This window comes from Sturnira hondurensis, unplaced genomic scaffold (assembly GCF_014824575.4).
Source record: "Sturnira hondurensis isolate 20B ecotype Veracruz unplaced genomic scaffold, ASM1482457v3 Scaffold0013559, whole genome shotgun sequence".
NCBI classification, from domain to species: domain Eukaryota; kingdom Metazoa; phylum Chordata; class Mammalia; order Chiroptera; family Phyllostomidae; genus Sturnira; species Sturnira hondurensis.
In genome coordinates, this window is record NW_028086190.1 from 2,020,214 (window position 1) to 2,035,929 (window position 15,716).

The following is a 15,716-nucleotide window of genomic DNA, read 5'->3' on the forward strand; positions in this document are numbered from 1 at the left end:
ACTCCCTTCCAAAAGTTCAGTGGCTCCCCTTGGTCCTAGCTCACCGCCTTAGAATGCTTTTCGAGGACCTCTCAGACATACCTTTCTATCCTCATGCCCTACCAATTTTCAATGTACCCGCTGTCCCAGCCTCCCTAGATGAAGCTTTCTGCAAGTACATCATGCACTTTGTTGGTACGGTTCACTTGCCTACTTTTCACCTGAAAACCCTGATCCAAAGCCACTCCTTTATGGCAGCCTCCTTGTAGCACTGCTCCAATCCTCCCCCCACCATTTGAATGAACTGCACCTTCAGCTATGTCTTTAGGGGATGATTCTGTTCAGATAACACTGCATCTTCAATGCAGTACACTTAGTTGTTTACAATCTTTTTTTCCTTAAGATTGGTGACTAACACTGTATCTATTTCATTTCTATATCCCTTTGCAGATTCTACTTAAGTACCTGGCACATAGATAGTGTTCATTGAAATGCCTGAATAACCTATTTCTCATGCAAAAAAAAAAAAATGCCACGACAGTTGCTAAATCATTTGTATTTGAGGTAAGTCAAAGCAAGAGATGATATTAAATCTTTATTAAACCTTTTTGACTTAATAAATGAAGTTATAGCTTTCAGATGTAGTTGAGACTCTAGAATGGCACCATCCAATATGGTAACCATAGCATCTGTTATTATTTAAATTTATATTAATTCAAAAAATTGCCCTGGATAGATTGTCTTCCCCATACACCAATGTTGAAGATTTGATCCCCACTCAGGGCACATACAAGAATCAATCAATGAATACATAAATAAGTAGAACAAGAAATAGGTGTTTCTCTCCCTCTCTTACAAATCAACTAATAAATACAAATAAATATATATATAATTAAAAAGTATTTAAGATTCCATTTTCTAGTCACATTATCCACACTTGCAGTGCTCAATAACCACAAGTGGCTAGAGGCTAATAAATGAATAGCACAGATATAGAACATTTCTGTCATTGCAGAAAATTCTATTGGATGGCATTGATCTAGAAAGATTATTGGTACAGATCAGTGAAGTTAAAATAAAGTTTATATGAGGTCTATCTGGAAAAAATAGTGCCACACTATTGTAACCTGGTAGCCAAGAGTGGACTGGAATGCACATGCATGGACAATGATGACTTTGCTGTACTAGTCAGTGGGGGCAGTAGATTCCGTTGAGTGAGCATGCATTCTGTGTGGCCATCACATTCAAAATGACTGAGTAAGTAGAGTAATGAATCTGCAATAAATTTTGCATTAAGTTTGAACATTCCTTGTGGAAACTATTCATATGATTCAGAAGGCCACAGCTTTGGGCAACTGGAAATTGGCAGCTTCATCAAGACAATGTGCCCTCTTGTGCATCACATCTTATACTGAGTTTTTTGAGGAAACATCAAATCACCCAAGTGTCTCTGCTCCTCTACAGGTCAGATTTGGTGCCCAGCTGTTGAGAACCACCCTACCTGGTTTCAGAAGCTGTAATTACCAATGACTAAGGCTGAGTAGAAAGACCTTGGGACCATAAGCCACTAAGGAGACAAAGCTTATCTCCCTGGCAGGAGCATCACCTCTGCCCACTTTACTTCACCCTGCCTGGCCCCCATTGCATGACCAGTTAGCCAATAATGGATAAAATTCCTCAAGGAAGGGACAATTTAAGACGGGCATGGTCACAAAGGGGCCCTAAGGGAAGGACTTTGGAGGCTATAGCAAAAGGGGGTGATGGACCCTCACTCCTCAGTTTTGACATAGCCTGAGTCCTCATTCTGTCTGTGAGAAGTCTCCTAATCTCTTGGCTGCCTTACTTCCCCTGCCTGACTTAAGCCTGAAACAAAGCCTTAAGCCTGAAACAATGCTGGAGTTGGGTGTGGCCCTGTGCTGGAAAGGGTGGGTTCCCTAGGGTGTCAGGCTAAGAAAGAAGCATAAAATCCCATGGAACCTACTTTGTTAATACCCTCAGTTTAAATGATAAGTGTTGAAGCATGAAGTGAGTTTGTTCCCCAAAGTTTTATGGCCCTTCCACTATCTGACTCTGAATAAGCCCTCAGAGTTCTTTTTATGTTATCTATTGTTTAATCATTTCTTTCTGACCATGATTAATGAGCTTTAAGTATACACTCTGTATTCCTATGCAAATTAAACCCAACAAAAGACCCTTGAGGAATGGGTTCCTGACCCATCTCCTTTGGAAGAAAGGCCACCTTTCCTCCCCAAACAGATCAGGTCTTGGTAGACTTATCTCACCGCAGGGGGCGGGGGCTGGGACACACCCACCACACCCAGCTTTTCCCAAAACTAAAATCACCTTTGAAAGGGAAGAGATTTCAGACTGTAGATGAGATTCAGGAAAATACTAGGAGAAAGTTGATGACGATTGGGAGAACTATGTGAAGTCCCAAGGTGCCTACTTTAAAGGGAACTGAGGTGTCATTTTCCTATGTACAGTGTTTTTTATATCTTGTATTTTCTTCAGTAAGTGTCTCTATTTTTCACACTACATGGCTGGATACCTTCTGGAAAGACCTTGTACACCATTAAGAAACCATTTTTGTGAGCACATGAGGATAACACTGAAAATAATATCATCTCGAAGAATGTCTGTGAATTCTTTACATTTGTAATATTCAACACTTGGTCAATGACTCAGGTTTACAGTGGAGAAGGAAGGGGAAAAGAGAAGAAAAAAACATGTTAGAAATTTCTTTGAGGAAAATTTCATCAATCAAAATCTTAAAAGTAACTTAAAAATTGTCAAAAGCAGATCTATGTACACTGCTTGCAAGAGTAAAAAGTAGGCTGGGATTGTAAAAAGGTGTTCTTTCATTTGTGAGTTTGTATTGTAATCTTCCTGGCTTGTATGTGAACTTAAAAAGTAGGATATGCCTTAAAATAAGAGAAGAAATTTACCGTATTTTCAGACATTTGATAAACACATCATTATGCACATTTCTTCTTAGAGAAGAATTGACATTTTAAGAATGTGTTAATGGCCTCAAAAACACTGTTTTGAAAAAGGTAAAGAGAGGTGTATATAGGGACATTACATGTAGTGAAAAGCAAGAGGATATATCTCTGTATCATTTAACCTGGATTCCTAAGATACAAACTTTTCAAGTCTTTTGGAGGAGAGAGAAATATTTTAGAATGTTTGATTAAAAATATAAAAAGATCTTTCAATGCATATTTTAGTGCCAATGAGAGTTGCTAATTTTCCAAGTGGTTTTTCCTCACTCATTCTGCCTGCTCTCCAAATCTAGGTACTTCTTGCATTTTCTCAGACCCTTTTTGTTTTCTTCTGGCCTCCATCCCTTGGTCTCTAGCCATACCATACAACTGCTAATTCCAATGATCCCCTCCAAGGTAATGACTACTAGGTCAACTTCCCCCACGCTGAACCCTCTTTGAATATAGGGACGATGTATGCAGGCTAGTACAACTGGTCTGAGGACCATCTTTAAGTAGCCAGGCTCTAAGTGAGAGGTTGACAAAGCTTTTCTGTAAAGGGCCAGACAGTAAATATTTTCAATTTTGTGGGCCACTCAGTCTCTGTCCCAGTTATTCAGCTCCATCAATGTGGCCTGAGAGCAGTTACAGCCAATATATCATTGAATGGGCATGGTTGTGTTCAAGTAGGATTTTACCTGCAAAAATAGGTGGCAGGCAGGATTTAGTTATAGTTTGCTCGATTCCTATTGATTACTGATTTTCAAGCAAAAAGGCCTTTTACAATGGTTGGTGAGAGAGAAAGTACTCAGTTCTTTCATCTCTCTCATTCTGATCAGAGCAACTAAACTTTAATCCATTTTGTTCATATAGTTGAGTGGAATTTTATTTGCACAAATGGGCACAAAGTTTGAAAACATCTCATCTACACATTTTCTGAGCTTTATTTTAGATATGAATCTGTCATCAATCTAGTCACTGTTTGCTTTGATCCATCACCCACCCCCCCACCAAAGGTTGAAGACAATTGCCTATTTCTGATCATACCACTTTACAAACTTCAGTGATTCCCATGAGCCATTCCTTAACCTCACCCTACTGGTGTCTAACACACCGTCTATGAGCAACAAAGGACTTTATGTATGACACTCCTAAAAGATGCCTTTACCTCTGTCTTTCTGTAGGTACTCCCCTTGACCTGGATGCCCTCTCCCTCCCAACCCACCCTTCCAGATGGTGATATCCTCAAATGCTACTTGCTATGTGGAATCATCTGTGATTTCAATACCCAGAAGCAGTCATCTCTCTGTTCCCATATTCTTTTTTCAAGGGACTTTTATGTGCACAGACCCCCGCACCCCAGCTCCCCAGCTAGATAATGTTCTTTATGGGCATGAAATCACACTTTCCAGATTTTTCTACCCACCACAGACACAGCTCAGTACCAAGTCCATAACAGCCATTTGAGCTCTTTATTTGGATAGAAAGAGGGCATATCCTGGCAGAGTGCATTCTACTTGCCTAAATACATCCTCACCTGCCTGCCGTTTTTGCACTTCTCCCTTCCCTACTCCTGCTGAAGGCTACCATGAGAACGCACATGTGATTCCCATTGTTCTGAGAAGATAAGAGTACCTGGTTAATGTGTGAGACCTGAGAGAATAAGACCCAGGTAAACCTGCAGTGAAAGGAACAAGAGAAAGGGATTGAGAGGGAAAGACAAATCCAGAAGCCTCAAGTGCCAGGTAGACACAGGCCTCTGGTCTAGGTGGGCAAGGTCCAGGCTGGGGCATTTGCCAGGGTTTTGAGAGACAATGTCATACTGTGGGAAGAGAATAGCAGGCCTTGGAGAGGGACATACTTATGCTTAAAATTTAGTTCTTGAAATTTGAGTGTGTATGTAAACCTCTGAGCCTCACCTGCACATTAAGAATAAATATTTCTTTGGAAACTTTCTAAGGGTTAGAAATGCCTCTGTGCAGAGGAGGGGCTCAGAAAGTGGTATAAGTTGTAGAGATGGGGGAGTGAAGAAGCAAAGGAGATCTAAGAAATAAAATGATGAAAAGGTAATCTTTAAGATAAATGTCATTAACTGCTCTGGCATGTGCACAGGAATCACCTGGGGACCTATTAAAATGCAGATTATCATTCAGTGGGTCTAGGTGGATCTGAGAATGGACATTTGTGATGTCACGCTGCTGATCTGTGGGGCTGATGCTGCTGGCCCATGGACCACACTGAGCATAGCAAGGTGTGGTCCATGTAGGCTGAGGTAAAGAAGATGGACAGATTTGCTGGGCTGTCTGGTCTGCTTCTCCCACATTCCTAAAAATCCCCAAGCTTTCGAGGAGAATGAAGTCAGCTAAGGAAGCTAAAACTGAAATTTGTCAGGGAAAGCAGCACCATGTGGGTAACAGGGCCAAAGGGTAGGGAATTTATAAGTAAAAAAGAGCAATTGAATTCTCTGGGGCTTACCTGCAGACCATATTTGGATACAAGAAATGGGACTAAAACATTTCTTGGGGATCTTGTGTATGGCTCATGGTTAGCAAAGAAGTCAATATTCAGTTTCATAAAGCAGTGCATCATGGGGCTGACCAACCCAGCAGCAACCAGTTGGCTCTGTCTACTTGAGGACATTTTAGGTATAAGATAAAGGCTCTGTAGATTCATTTTCTGCTGTTCAGATAGGGCTGGGCTCAGGAAGTAACTCGGTTGGGAAGCCCAGAAGAATGAGGGCTTCAGAGGCAGACTGGAGGTCTGGTCCACTACAGCAGACTTGCATTAACAGAGGTAAACAAATAGGAAGTGAAGAACTACACCTCATCACTCGGGCATAGTCCTGTGTAAATATTAGATAACATATTCCATGCTTCATAATTTATGAAGTATCCATTAAACATGGCCTCTTTTTAGCCACACACCTGCCCTAGAAGGTAAGTGGGCATGGATTTTTGTCCTATTTTACTGACGAGGAAGCTAGGTGTGGTTGCCATGAACTATGCCTTTTAGATATCCTTCCAACTGCATGAAGCAGTTGATGGAGTTCTGTAAGCCCTGAAGTCCATTGATGTGTTCCAGCTTTGGCCATGCTAGCCAGTGGTGGAGTATAGGAGGGATATTAAGGCAGGCCCATTTTTTGGAGACATAGGACTCCTCTGATGGATTGAGAATACACTACAATTTAATAAGCTTCTGCCCAACCTTCCCTCCTTCCCTCTCTTCTTCTCTCCCAAGGGGGCCTGCATTACAGTCTGATGGCTTTCCCAGCCTCTCCTGGCTCTGTCCCATTTCCCCTTAAATGCATTTCCTGCAAGTTAGATACTGTTTTGGGCATAAAACATGGATCTGGGTGATTCCAGGATGTGCTTCTAATTAATGCTCTTTATTGTCTTTCTTTTCATGAACTTCAGCTTGAGTCATCAGAGGGCACATCCTTTTTCCTACCAGTTTGTTATCATTTTCAATACTTTATTATTTAAAAATACTTATGTATATGTGATTATGTCTGGCATATTACAGAGGCATATAAATGAAAATTATCTTGTTGAAAATGTAATTGTGTTTTGTTAAATTAAGCAAGTTTATAAGAGTTCACAAAGCTTGTTGTTGAGTTTCTAGGCAGACTCCGAGGCCTCTGTTGTTATTGTTGTTCTTTGTTTAATAATTTGTCCTCTACCATTCTCCAGTTCCACTTTTTATTGTTCTCATTAATTGGGGTTTATAATTATGCTGGTCAATCTAGAGATTCCAGGAATCTACATAGGCCAGAGAACTACCATTTACAGGTAGCCCTTCTGGTCTGTCAGTTAATATCAAAAGCCACAAATGCTAGTCTAAGGAGGAAGCTGTGTAAGTCTGTTGAATGGGTGTCACCAGGAGAATGGGGACATTGTAAGCTGTGAGCAGGATACCATTTACCAAGAAGATGAGGAGGAGGCAGAAGAATCAGCAGGCTCTTCAAGGTCCTTCCGGGAACTGGCTGGCAGCCATCTGACTATTTGCTGAGTTCCTAGGACTCCATTGGGAGTTCACTCTGCATAAACAGAATATTTCATCAGAACAATTAGGTCTTAGTTCCTAAAGTGTGCCTGGCTGGGAAAGAAAGCAGGAACAGCCACAGGGGTCAGTATTCTAGGAGTGGGTGGGTTGATACGTGATAAGTGGGAGGAGAGCTACAGAGTAAGGACAGTGGACAAGAAGCACCTAGAACAAGCTGAGTCTTGTGGAAGCAACCCTCCTCAGCAGCAGACTGAATCATTATGATGCCTTTTTTTTTAGAGATTTATTTATTTATTTATTTATTTATTCATTTTTCCATGACCGTTTATCACCTTTATACTCCCCCCTCCTCCCAGAATCACCACACTGTTGTCCACGTCCATTAGTCCCTTTCCTTTTTGCTGGATCTCTTCACTCCTTAACCCCACCCCCATAGCTGTCATCCTGCTCTCCATCTATGAGTCTGTCTCTATTTTGCTTTTTAGTTCAATTTGTTCATTAGATTCTACATGTGAGTAAAATCATATGGTATTTGTCTTTCTCTGACTGGCTTATTTCACTTACCATGATGTTCTCCAGGTCCATCCATGCTGTTGCAAAGGGTAACATTTTCTTCTTTTTTTGTGGCTGAGTCCTATTCCATTGTATAAATGTCCCATAGTTGTTTTATCTCTGTTTATATTCTGCTCTTCTGTCCCTATGGCGACAGAAGGTATGGCTGAAGAGTAGGAGGGAACCAAAGCCAGAGCTCAAAAGAAAGACAAAGCTTAAATAACAGCACTTGATTTGGTGAAGACTGTCTTTAAAGAACTATGTGTATAAGCAGAATGATGATTACCAGGAACATGTGTGCACGCACATGGGGATGGGGAACGGTGGAGGGGAAGAAGGGACAATACCACCTTGCCCCTGTACAACAGTCAAATCCTCACATATTAACTATATTTTGAGCTCTTCAAGAGCAGGAGTCATGAATTTTCTCTCAGTTGTGTCCCAGTGTTTCCCAGCACAGAGCTGCTGTCATGGCAGGGCCTCCTTGAATACAGAGTCTTGTTCTCTGGGTGTCAAAGAAAATGGGTTCTTGGCTTCCTGGCAATATGCACTGTGCTAAATGACTTGCATCCCCATGAGCTCAAAAGTTCCCCACCACACCTGTAATATTCTTCCTTCACACATTTAAAAATTATATTTTTTAAGTTGATTTGAGAGAGAGGGAAGGGTGTTGGGGGAGAGAAACACTGACTTCCTGTTCCACTCATCCATGGATTCACTGGCTGATTCTTGTATGTGCCCTGATTGGGGATCAAACTTGCAACCTTGGCTTATGGGGACGATGCTCTAACCAACTGAGCTATCCAACCAGAGCCTTCCTCTACATAGTCGAACAGTCTATCTAACAGCTCAGCTCTACCAGATGTCTTTGATGAAGTATGAGGTTTGTTGTTTCCAACACTTAATACTCGATTAAACCCCCGTTAACAGGTGACTCAAATGTTGGAAAAATTTTAGTTTCAGTTAATAGCTGATAAGCTTAGTAATTAATGTCTGCAGAAAGCTATTGTTGCAGGGACTGAAGATATGACCCACCCTGACTCCAGGAGACCTGAAGCAGTTCCACCTTTGTGCCTCAGGAGGGCTGCAGGCAATCAGGATGGTATCTGAGCCATTGTGCTCCAGGGTGAGATGTTTACCGCCCAGGACACAGGTGAAAGAATGCTGCAGCTTTTTATCTTATTAATTTTTCCCCTGAGTTCCAAATCCCTTACAATTTTCTTGTCATTATAATAAGTGCCCATTTAAAATGGAATACAAGATGGTCTGTTAGGGTACAAACCTGCATTTTCTCAGATCACCAACCATCCGAATAAAGCGTCCACAAAGATTCAATCCCTGTCTTTGATTGTTAGGCCTGGTAGGTGACAGGCATCATGAACGCTGGCTTTTCCGGTTTCACTATGGCCATTAGCCACTTTCTGAGAGTACTGGGGAATCAACTGCAAACCAAAGATTTAGGGTGGAGTGTGGGGGTAGCTGGTTGGAGGTGGTGGTAAGCAAGGGCCTGAAGGGAAACCGCTCATTCTGATCGGTGAAGACAGTGCCAGCAGACCCAAGTCTGAATGAGCCACAGAAAAAGGAAGCCCAGGGGACTTCTGCTTTCCCTGAGATGTATATCTACACAATTTCCTACCTATTCAGAAGATGAGTGAGGAGCTGCCAGATTTTCTCCGGAACTCTCACAACTGCTTGGGGATTATGCTGGTGACTCTCAAAGATAGTCAGGAAGGCATATCACAAGAAAGTCTGGCATGAAGCTAGTGATGGCAATATGTGATCCATTGCTAAGTGATTTGCAAACTGACTTTTATATATTAACTTTGAATCCTTTGTCAGGAAGAGACAAACTTTCCTCTGCCCTTAAGGTTCTTTTAGCTATTCTGATAATCAAATAGATATGAGACAGATTAGTGAGAGAAAAAAAACAAATTTAATACATACATATGTATGAGAATATCACATGCATGACAGAGCCAGAGATCCCACATGCACCAAAGTTGAGAGTTGAGTTATGTTCTGAGCTAGGGAAGTAACGTACCTTGGGGGCTTCAGGGGGTCATTGCAGAGTAGTAAGAAGGGCAGATGTTTGGTAGAGAGAAGCTTGCCCTGCCTTATAGGTGGGTCAAAAAGAGATTGTCACTGATAGTCTTTTATTATGGGCAAGGCCCCTAATTCAAATTCTAGATAGTTAGAGCAAGGAGCAAAAGTTTCTCTTGAGCCTGAAGCTCAAGTTGGCCTTAACTCAAAATAATCTGCATTCTACAGAAGCACATCTTGGGGTCACTAGATGTGATCCGCCACAGCTGTAAGAATCTTTGGGATAATAGCTTGCTAGTTCCTTGTTTTGACAATTCTTTTGGATCTTCTATAAAGACTATCATGCCATCCGTGAACAAAGACAATTTTATTTATTTCTTCCTAAACTGTATCCTTTCTATTTCCTTTTCTTGTCTCATTACATTAGCTAAAACTCCTAGTGTGAAGTCAAAAGAGACAGGTGAGAGGGAATATCTTTACCATGTATCTGATCTTAGCAGGAAAGCTTCAAGTTTCTCACATTATGATGCTTTTTGTTTTTAAATTTTCTCTGTTATGCTTTCAGCTTCTAAAAGTAGACATACTGGCTCATTGAACATTTGCAAATGTTTTAAGAGATACATAAAAGAAAAATGGAAGCTGTTTACATTGTGTGCCTGCATACCCCAAATTGCCATTACCAGGTGGTGTACCTTGTGATTTTGAAGCAGATTGTGTCTTTTATTTTTGTTTCCTTTTAAACATTTTATTTAATTTTTAGAGAAATGGAAAGGGAGGGAGAAAGAGAGGGAGAGAAACATTAATCAATTGCCTCTCACATGCCCACAACCGGAGACCTGGCCCACAACCCAGGCGTGTGCTCTGACCAGGAATCAAACTAGTGACCTTTCAGTTTGCAGGCCCGAACTCAACGAACTGAGCCACACCATCGAAGGTGCAGATTGTATCTTAACACACAATATCTCTGACTCCCTGAAAAATTGCACCAAAAACTGGGATTCCTTGGCAGTTTAAAGTATATGTAGCAAGTTGTGTGTATATTGTGTATAAAGAAGAGAAAGAGACAGAACGAATATGAAATCATCCCTGCTTCTTTTCTGGGAAATGTTCTTCTGTTCTTGATTTTTATCTTTCATAGGAAATTGTGTTATGAACTAGGTATCAGATACTTTTTTTAAAATGTGAATATGTTAAAAATTTAATTCAATCCCAGAATGTTCTTATCAGAATTACCCAAGAAATTATGAATTAAGATGAAGGACTAGTTATGAGTTTTGAGTTACATACACGCTCATCTGTTGGACAGCTGTCAAGTACATGGTGGCTTAGGTATGGTGTCTGCCCAAGGACCTCTGTAGGTCTTATGAGTACATGAAGAAAAGGAGCCATGTCTTAGAGGTGCAGGATATCCTAGGATGGTAGGCAGCTTGAGAATTCCATTTGTAAATGAATTTTTGGAAACCTGAAATTTAAACTTAGATCCCCTCATGGAAGTAAAACTCTCTGCCTTTGGGGATGTACCACCCACCAAGCAATGTCAGTGATTGCTGCCAGTAGAAGATATGTGTTCCTTGGACAACACAACTGTAGAGGCCCAGTAGGTGACTAGGAATGGGCCCTGTGATACTGTAGCTGACTCTGCTGAGCTTATGGTCCCACACCCCCACCCGTACTTTCCTAAAACATTTGACAGACTGTGTCTTGGTTCATCAATTAGAATTGCAATTTTGATACACCCTAACTAGCCATCTCCAAGCAGCTGTGGGGTTTCCTGACTCAGATATATGTGTGAAAGTTCACAGTTGGATTTTTCTAGAACAAGTAAGCTGTACCCAGTTACTGGCTTTGTTTTTGTAGTCAAGCTTTGAGGTAGAATTTAGCAATCATTAGTGACTTCTCTGGATAGTTGTTTAGTTTTTTAACATTAATTACAATGTAATCAAAATCTTCGTAAATTTTTTTATTCTGTCACAAGTAGTATATGTTCATTTTAAAAAATAACCAATAAGAAAAAAATTAGCTATTGTATAGTTCTTCTATATAACTGTGATTAACATTTTTGTGTATTTCCTTTTAAAATCCCCATATTTTAATAGGCTTTAATAAGTAGATTTTTTTAGTTTTATGAGAACATTTTTTCTTTTATTTCAATTTAGGGATAGCTATGATGTTTCTTTGCTTCTTTAAAGATTTTATGTATTTATTTTTAAAGAGGGGGAAGGGAGGAAGAAAGAGAGGAAGGGAAGCATCAATGTGTGGTTGCTTCTCACGCACTCCCTGCTGAGGACCTGGCCCACAAGTCTGGCATGTGCCCTGACTGGGAATCGAACTGGTGACCCTTTGGTTCGCAGTCTGGTGCTCCATCCACTGAGCCACACCAGCCAGGGCTCTTTGTTTCTTTATAGAAATATTTTATCTGTATCTTTCAAAAACACTTGACCATGAATTATTTTTATTCAATCCTAATGGCAACCTTGGAGGTTGCCATTTCAGATATTTCTATCCTTATCTTCTGGGTGAAGACACAGAGCTGTAAGATTTCTTTATGAAAGTATGAAAATGCATTCTACCAACTATGGATTGAGAAGCAGATAATAAATTATTTTTCTCTGGTTGTTTAAATACACATTCTGTCAAGTAGCATACTTATACTTTAGAAAGAAGGCTATGGTTTTTTAAAAATTTATATTTATTTAATTATTGTTCAAGTACAGCTTTCTGTCTTATATTCCCAATCTTGCCCACCCCGCCCAGTGCTCCCCATCTCCCTTCCATCCCCACCCCCCTTAGTTATTGTCCATGTGTCCTTTGTGTTTGTTCCTGTGAATCAGAAGGCTATGTTTTAAAAAGAGTTTTATACTGATCTGTAGAACAAATTCCTTGGACCTTGATTAATGTTGCTTTAGTCTGATCCTTAAATGGGCCATATTACTTCTAGCCACTAAATACCAAACCCAGTTGTTTCTGTGTTCCCTCCTTGAGTGTTTGTCTTATGTCTTCAGAGATATATTCAAATCATCACATAGCTTAGACTGGAGCCATGTGGATGACTGCGTTAATAAGCAACCTGGTCTGCTTCTGTAATATGTCTGAACACTCTCCGGTTTTCAACAAGAATGAGGTCAATTACAGAATATTTAATGTTTATGATATATTTAGTGAAAGTAAGCTACATTATCAATAATGTAAAATCACTTTTATAAAAATATAAGATCAGATAGGTACCCCCTAGCCAGGTAGCTCAGTTGGTTAGAGCATTGTCCCAATACATCAAGGCTGCGGGTTTGATCTCTGGTCAGGGCACATAGAAGAATCAACCAATAAATGCATAAATAAGTGGAACAGCAAACCCACGTTTCTCTCTCTTCCTTTCTCCCTCCCTTTCTCTCTCTAAAAAAAAGATCAATAAATAAAGATTAGGTAGAAACACTTTCTTAGAAAAATATGGGAATGGTATAATACAAAATATCAATAGTATAGAGTTATGGATTAAATAATCATGAATTTTTAGCACTATGGATAATAGATTCATTTTTAAATTTATTGATTATAGAGAGAGGAAGTGGGAGAGAGAGATAGATACATTGATTTGTGGTTCCACTTATTTGTGCATTCATTGGTTGATTCTCAGTTGATTCTCATATGTGTCCTGACCAAGGATGGAATCCACAGCCTTGGAACATTGGGATGACACTCTAGTCAACTGAGCTACCCTGCCAGGACCAAAAACAAAATGATATTATATAAAGAAAACTCCATTTATTTCTAACTTCCTCTCTCTCCTACTGTCTCTCTTTCTTATCTAAAACTTTCATCAAACTAACTGCTACATGGTTTCCTTTCAATTCTGAGAGGATGATTTTTGAAAGCAAAAATTATGTAAGAGGAATATAGTGTGAGGAGGAATGAAAAACCAGCATGTACTGTAAGTATGACATCCAATTTAATTCAGTTCTATATTACCTAGGTACATGTGGATTTACTCATGTCTGTATTTCCAAGATTGTATCTTGTGACCTTAAGGCCAGCCTGAAACTTCTTAATGCAGGGAGGGGGCAGTGTTTTTGAGTCCATATTCCATTATATCCCTATTATTTATATCCAATCGGAATCTAAGTGATCATTGTAAATCTAGCTGATCTGCATTTTAATTTCAGAGAAATGGTCTTTCTTTTGAGACAGCAGAGTGGCTCTATTTATTTATTTTCCCATGCCTCAAACTACTTTTTATTTGCAACTACATGATTTCGGACAATTCTTCTAAACAACAATGACATAAAATATATTTCCTTGTATATAAATAACCAACATATTCTTTATAAAGTAAATGCTCAAAGGTGCTAGAACAGACTGTCCACTCTTACAGTGTTCTCATATACAACAGAGTTGATACACAGCATGTAGATACTCAAGTCCAAAATTTAAAACTCAGGCACTTGACTAACCTTAACAAAGTTTCTGAAACTATATCAATGTATCTCGAGTGAATATGTGACCTTGGCTGGTGTGGCTCAGTGGACTGAGCACCGTCCTGTGAACTGAAAGGTGGCTGATTCAGTTCCTGGTCAGGTCACATGCCTGGGCTGCAGGCCAGATCCCCAGCTGGGAATGTGTGAGAGGCAACCCATTGTTGTTTCTCTCACACATTGATGTTTCTCTCTCTTTCTTTCTTCCTCTCTTCGCCTCTCTCTGAAAATAAATAAATAAAAAATAAAGTGCATATATGTTTTAAGAAAGATTATTCTCAATAACTTCTTTATAAAAAAAGTTTGATGGTTTGATCCATCCAACTTGACTATCATGGGTATGAACTTGTAACTTTCAACATGTAGTCAGACTTATTCTACCTTCCTTCAGCACCAACAACATCCAAAGCAGCTAGTGAGGTGTTAACATGTGAGGATTAATCCAATGATTCCGGTCACAATGCATTCCAGGAGGAGGTACCCAGACTACTAGAATTGGGCCATATGGTTTATTCTTACCTTCCCTGACTTGGATGCCAAATGGAACAGGATGAGGTGAGTAACTCTGATGGCCAGTCCCTCGGTACATTCCTGGCCTTGTCTGGGCAAAGGGTGCCGCACTAGAAGAGCTGGGAATGTCAGTTCTGAAATCTGATACACAAGGCTTGGAATTGCAGTCACTGGAAAGGTTTCACTTTTGCTTCGTTACTTGTTTCTACATCTGAAGAAGAGAATCCCGAATGATAATCAGAGGTAACCTTGTCAAGGGCCCTGGTAACTTTCTTAGAGATCTTGTCCTTGTTCTCATGTTCATTTCAAAGCTGGCAACAATGAATGTATTATATTTTTAAATCTTTTATTGAATTTATTGGGGTGACATTGGTTAATTAAATTATATAGGTTTCAAGTGTATAATTCTACGGTACATCATCTGTATAGTATACTGTGCATTTACCACCCAAAGTCAAGTCTGCTTCTATCACCATTTATCTCCTCTTTCCCTTTTTCTTCCCTCTCCACTTCCCTCTCTCTGTAGTAATCACAGTAATCACCACACTGTTGTCTGTGTCTATGAAGTTTTGTTTTGTTTTTTGCTTAATTCATTCACCTTGTTTTTCTCTCCATACCAACAGCACACCTCACATGGGTCCACCCACAGAATGAGTTCCTTTGGCAAGTCCAGGTCACTGTACAAGACTCATCTCGTCTCACAATGCTTTCAAGATGTCAGGATCGACTCTGAAACTTACTGACACAAATGCACCTGTAGGCCTGTCCTTCTGATGGTTTTTCAGGATACCAGTGATTTTTAGATTTTTCTTGAAGTATTAGCATTATTTTCTTAGCAAACCTCTCATTTGCTTCTTTTTTCAACTTAATCATATTTTTGAATAAGCTTTGTGAAAAAGAAGACAACAGCAGCAATTTCACTCATCTTTTTGCTGCCACTTCCCTGGTGTTGTAAATTGGGTGCCCTGGCCATCTCCAGGCAAGGAGCCAAGGGTGCTGCCTCAGGAGGCCAGCTCCTGTGCCTCCTACATCCCAGAGTGGTTTAAGTTTGCTAAAGCCAAACATGAAAATTCCTGCAGCCCTGGAAAAGTGATGTTGTTTTCATAGATGCCATTCTTACAAGAATAACTCTATGTTACATATTTTTAATTTTTTCATTTCAGTGTTCCAACATTTGAAGATCACC

At 40.0% G+C, this 15,716-nt stretch overlaps 1 pseudogene; it reads right to left on the reverse strand.

Moving 5' to 3' along the window:
• Positions 1 to 14,432: 14,432 nt before the first annotated feature.
• On the reverse strand, positions 14,433 to 15,491 carry LOC118998009 (protein BTG3-like; annotated as a pseudogene).
• Positions 15,492 to 15,716: the final 225 nt, after the last annotated feature.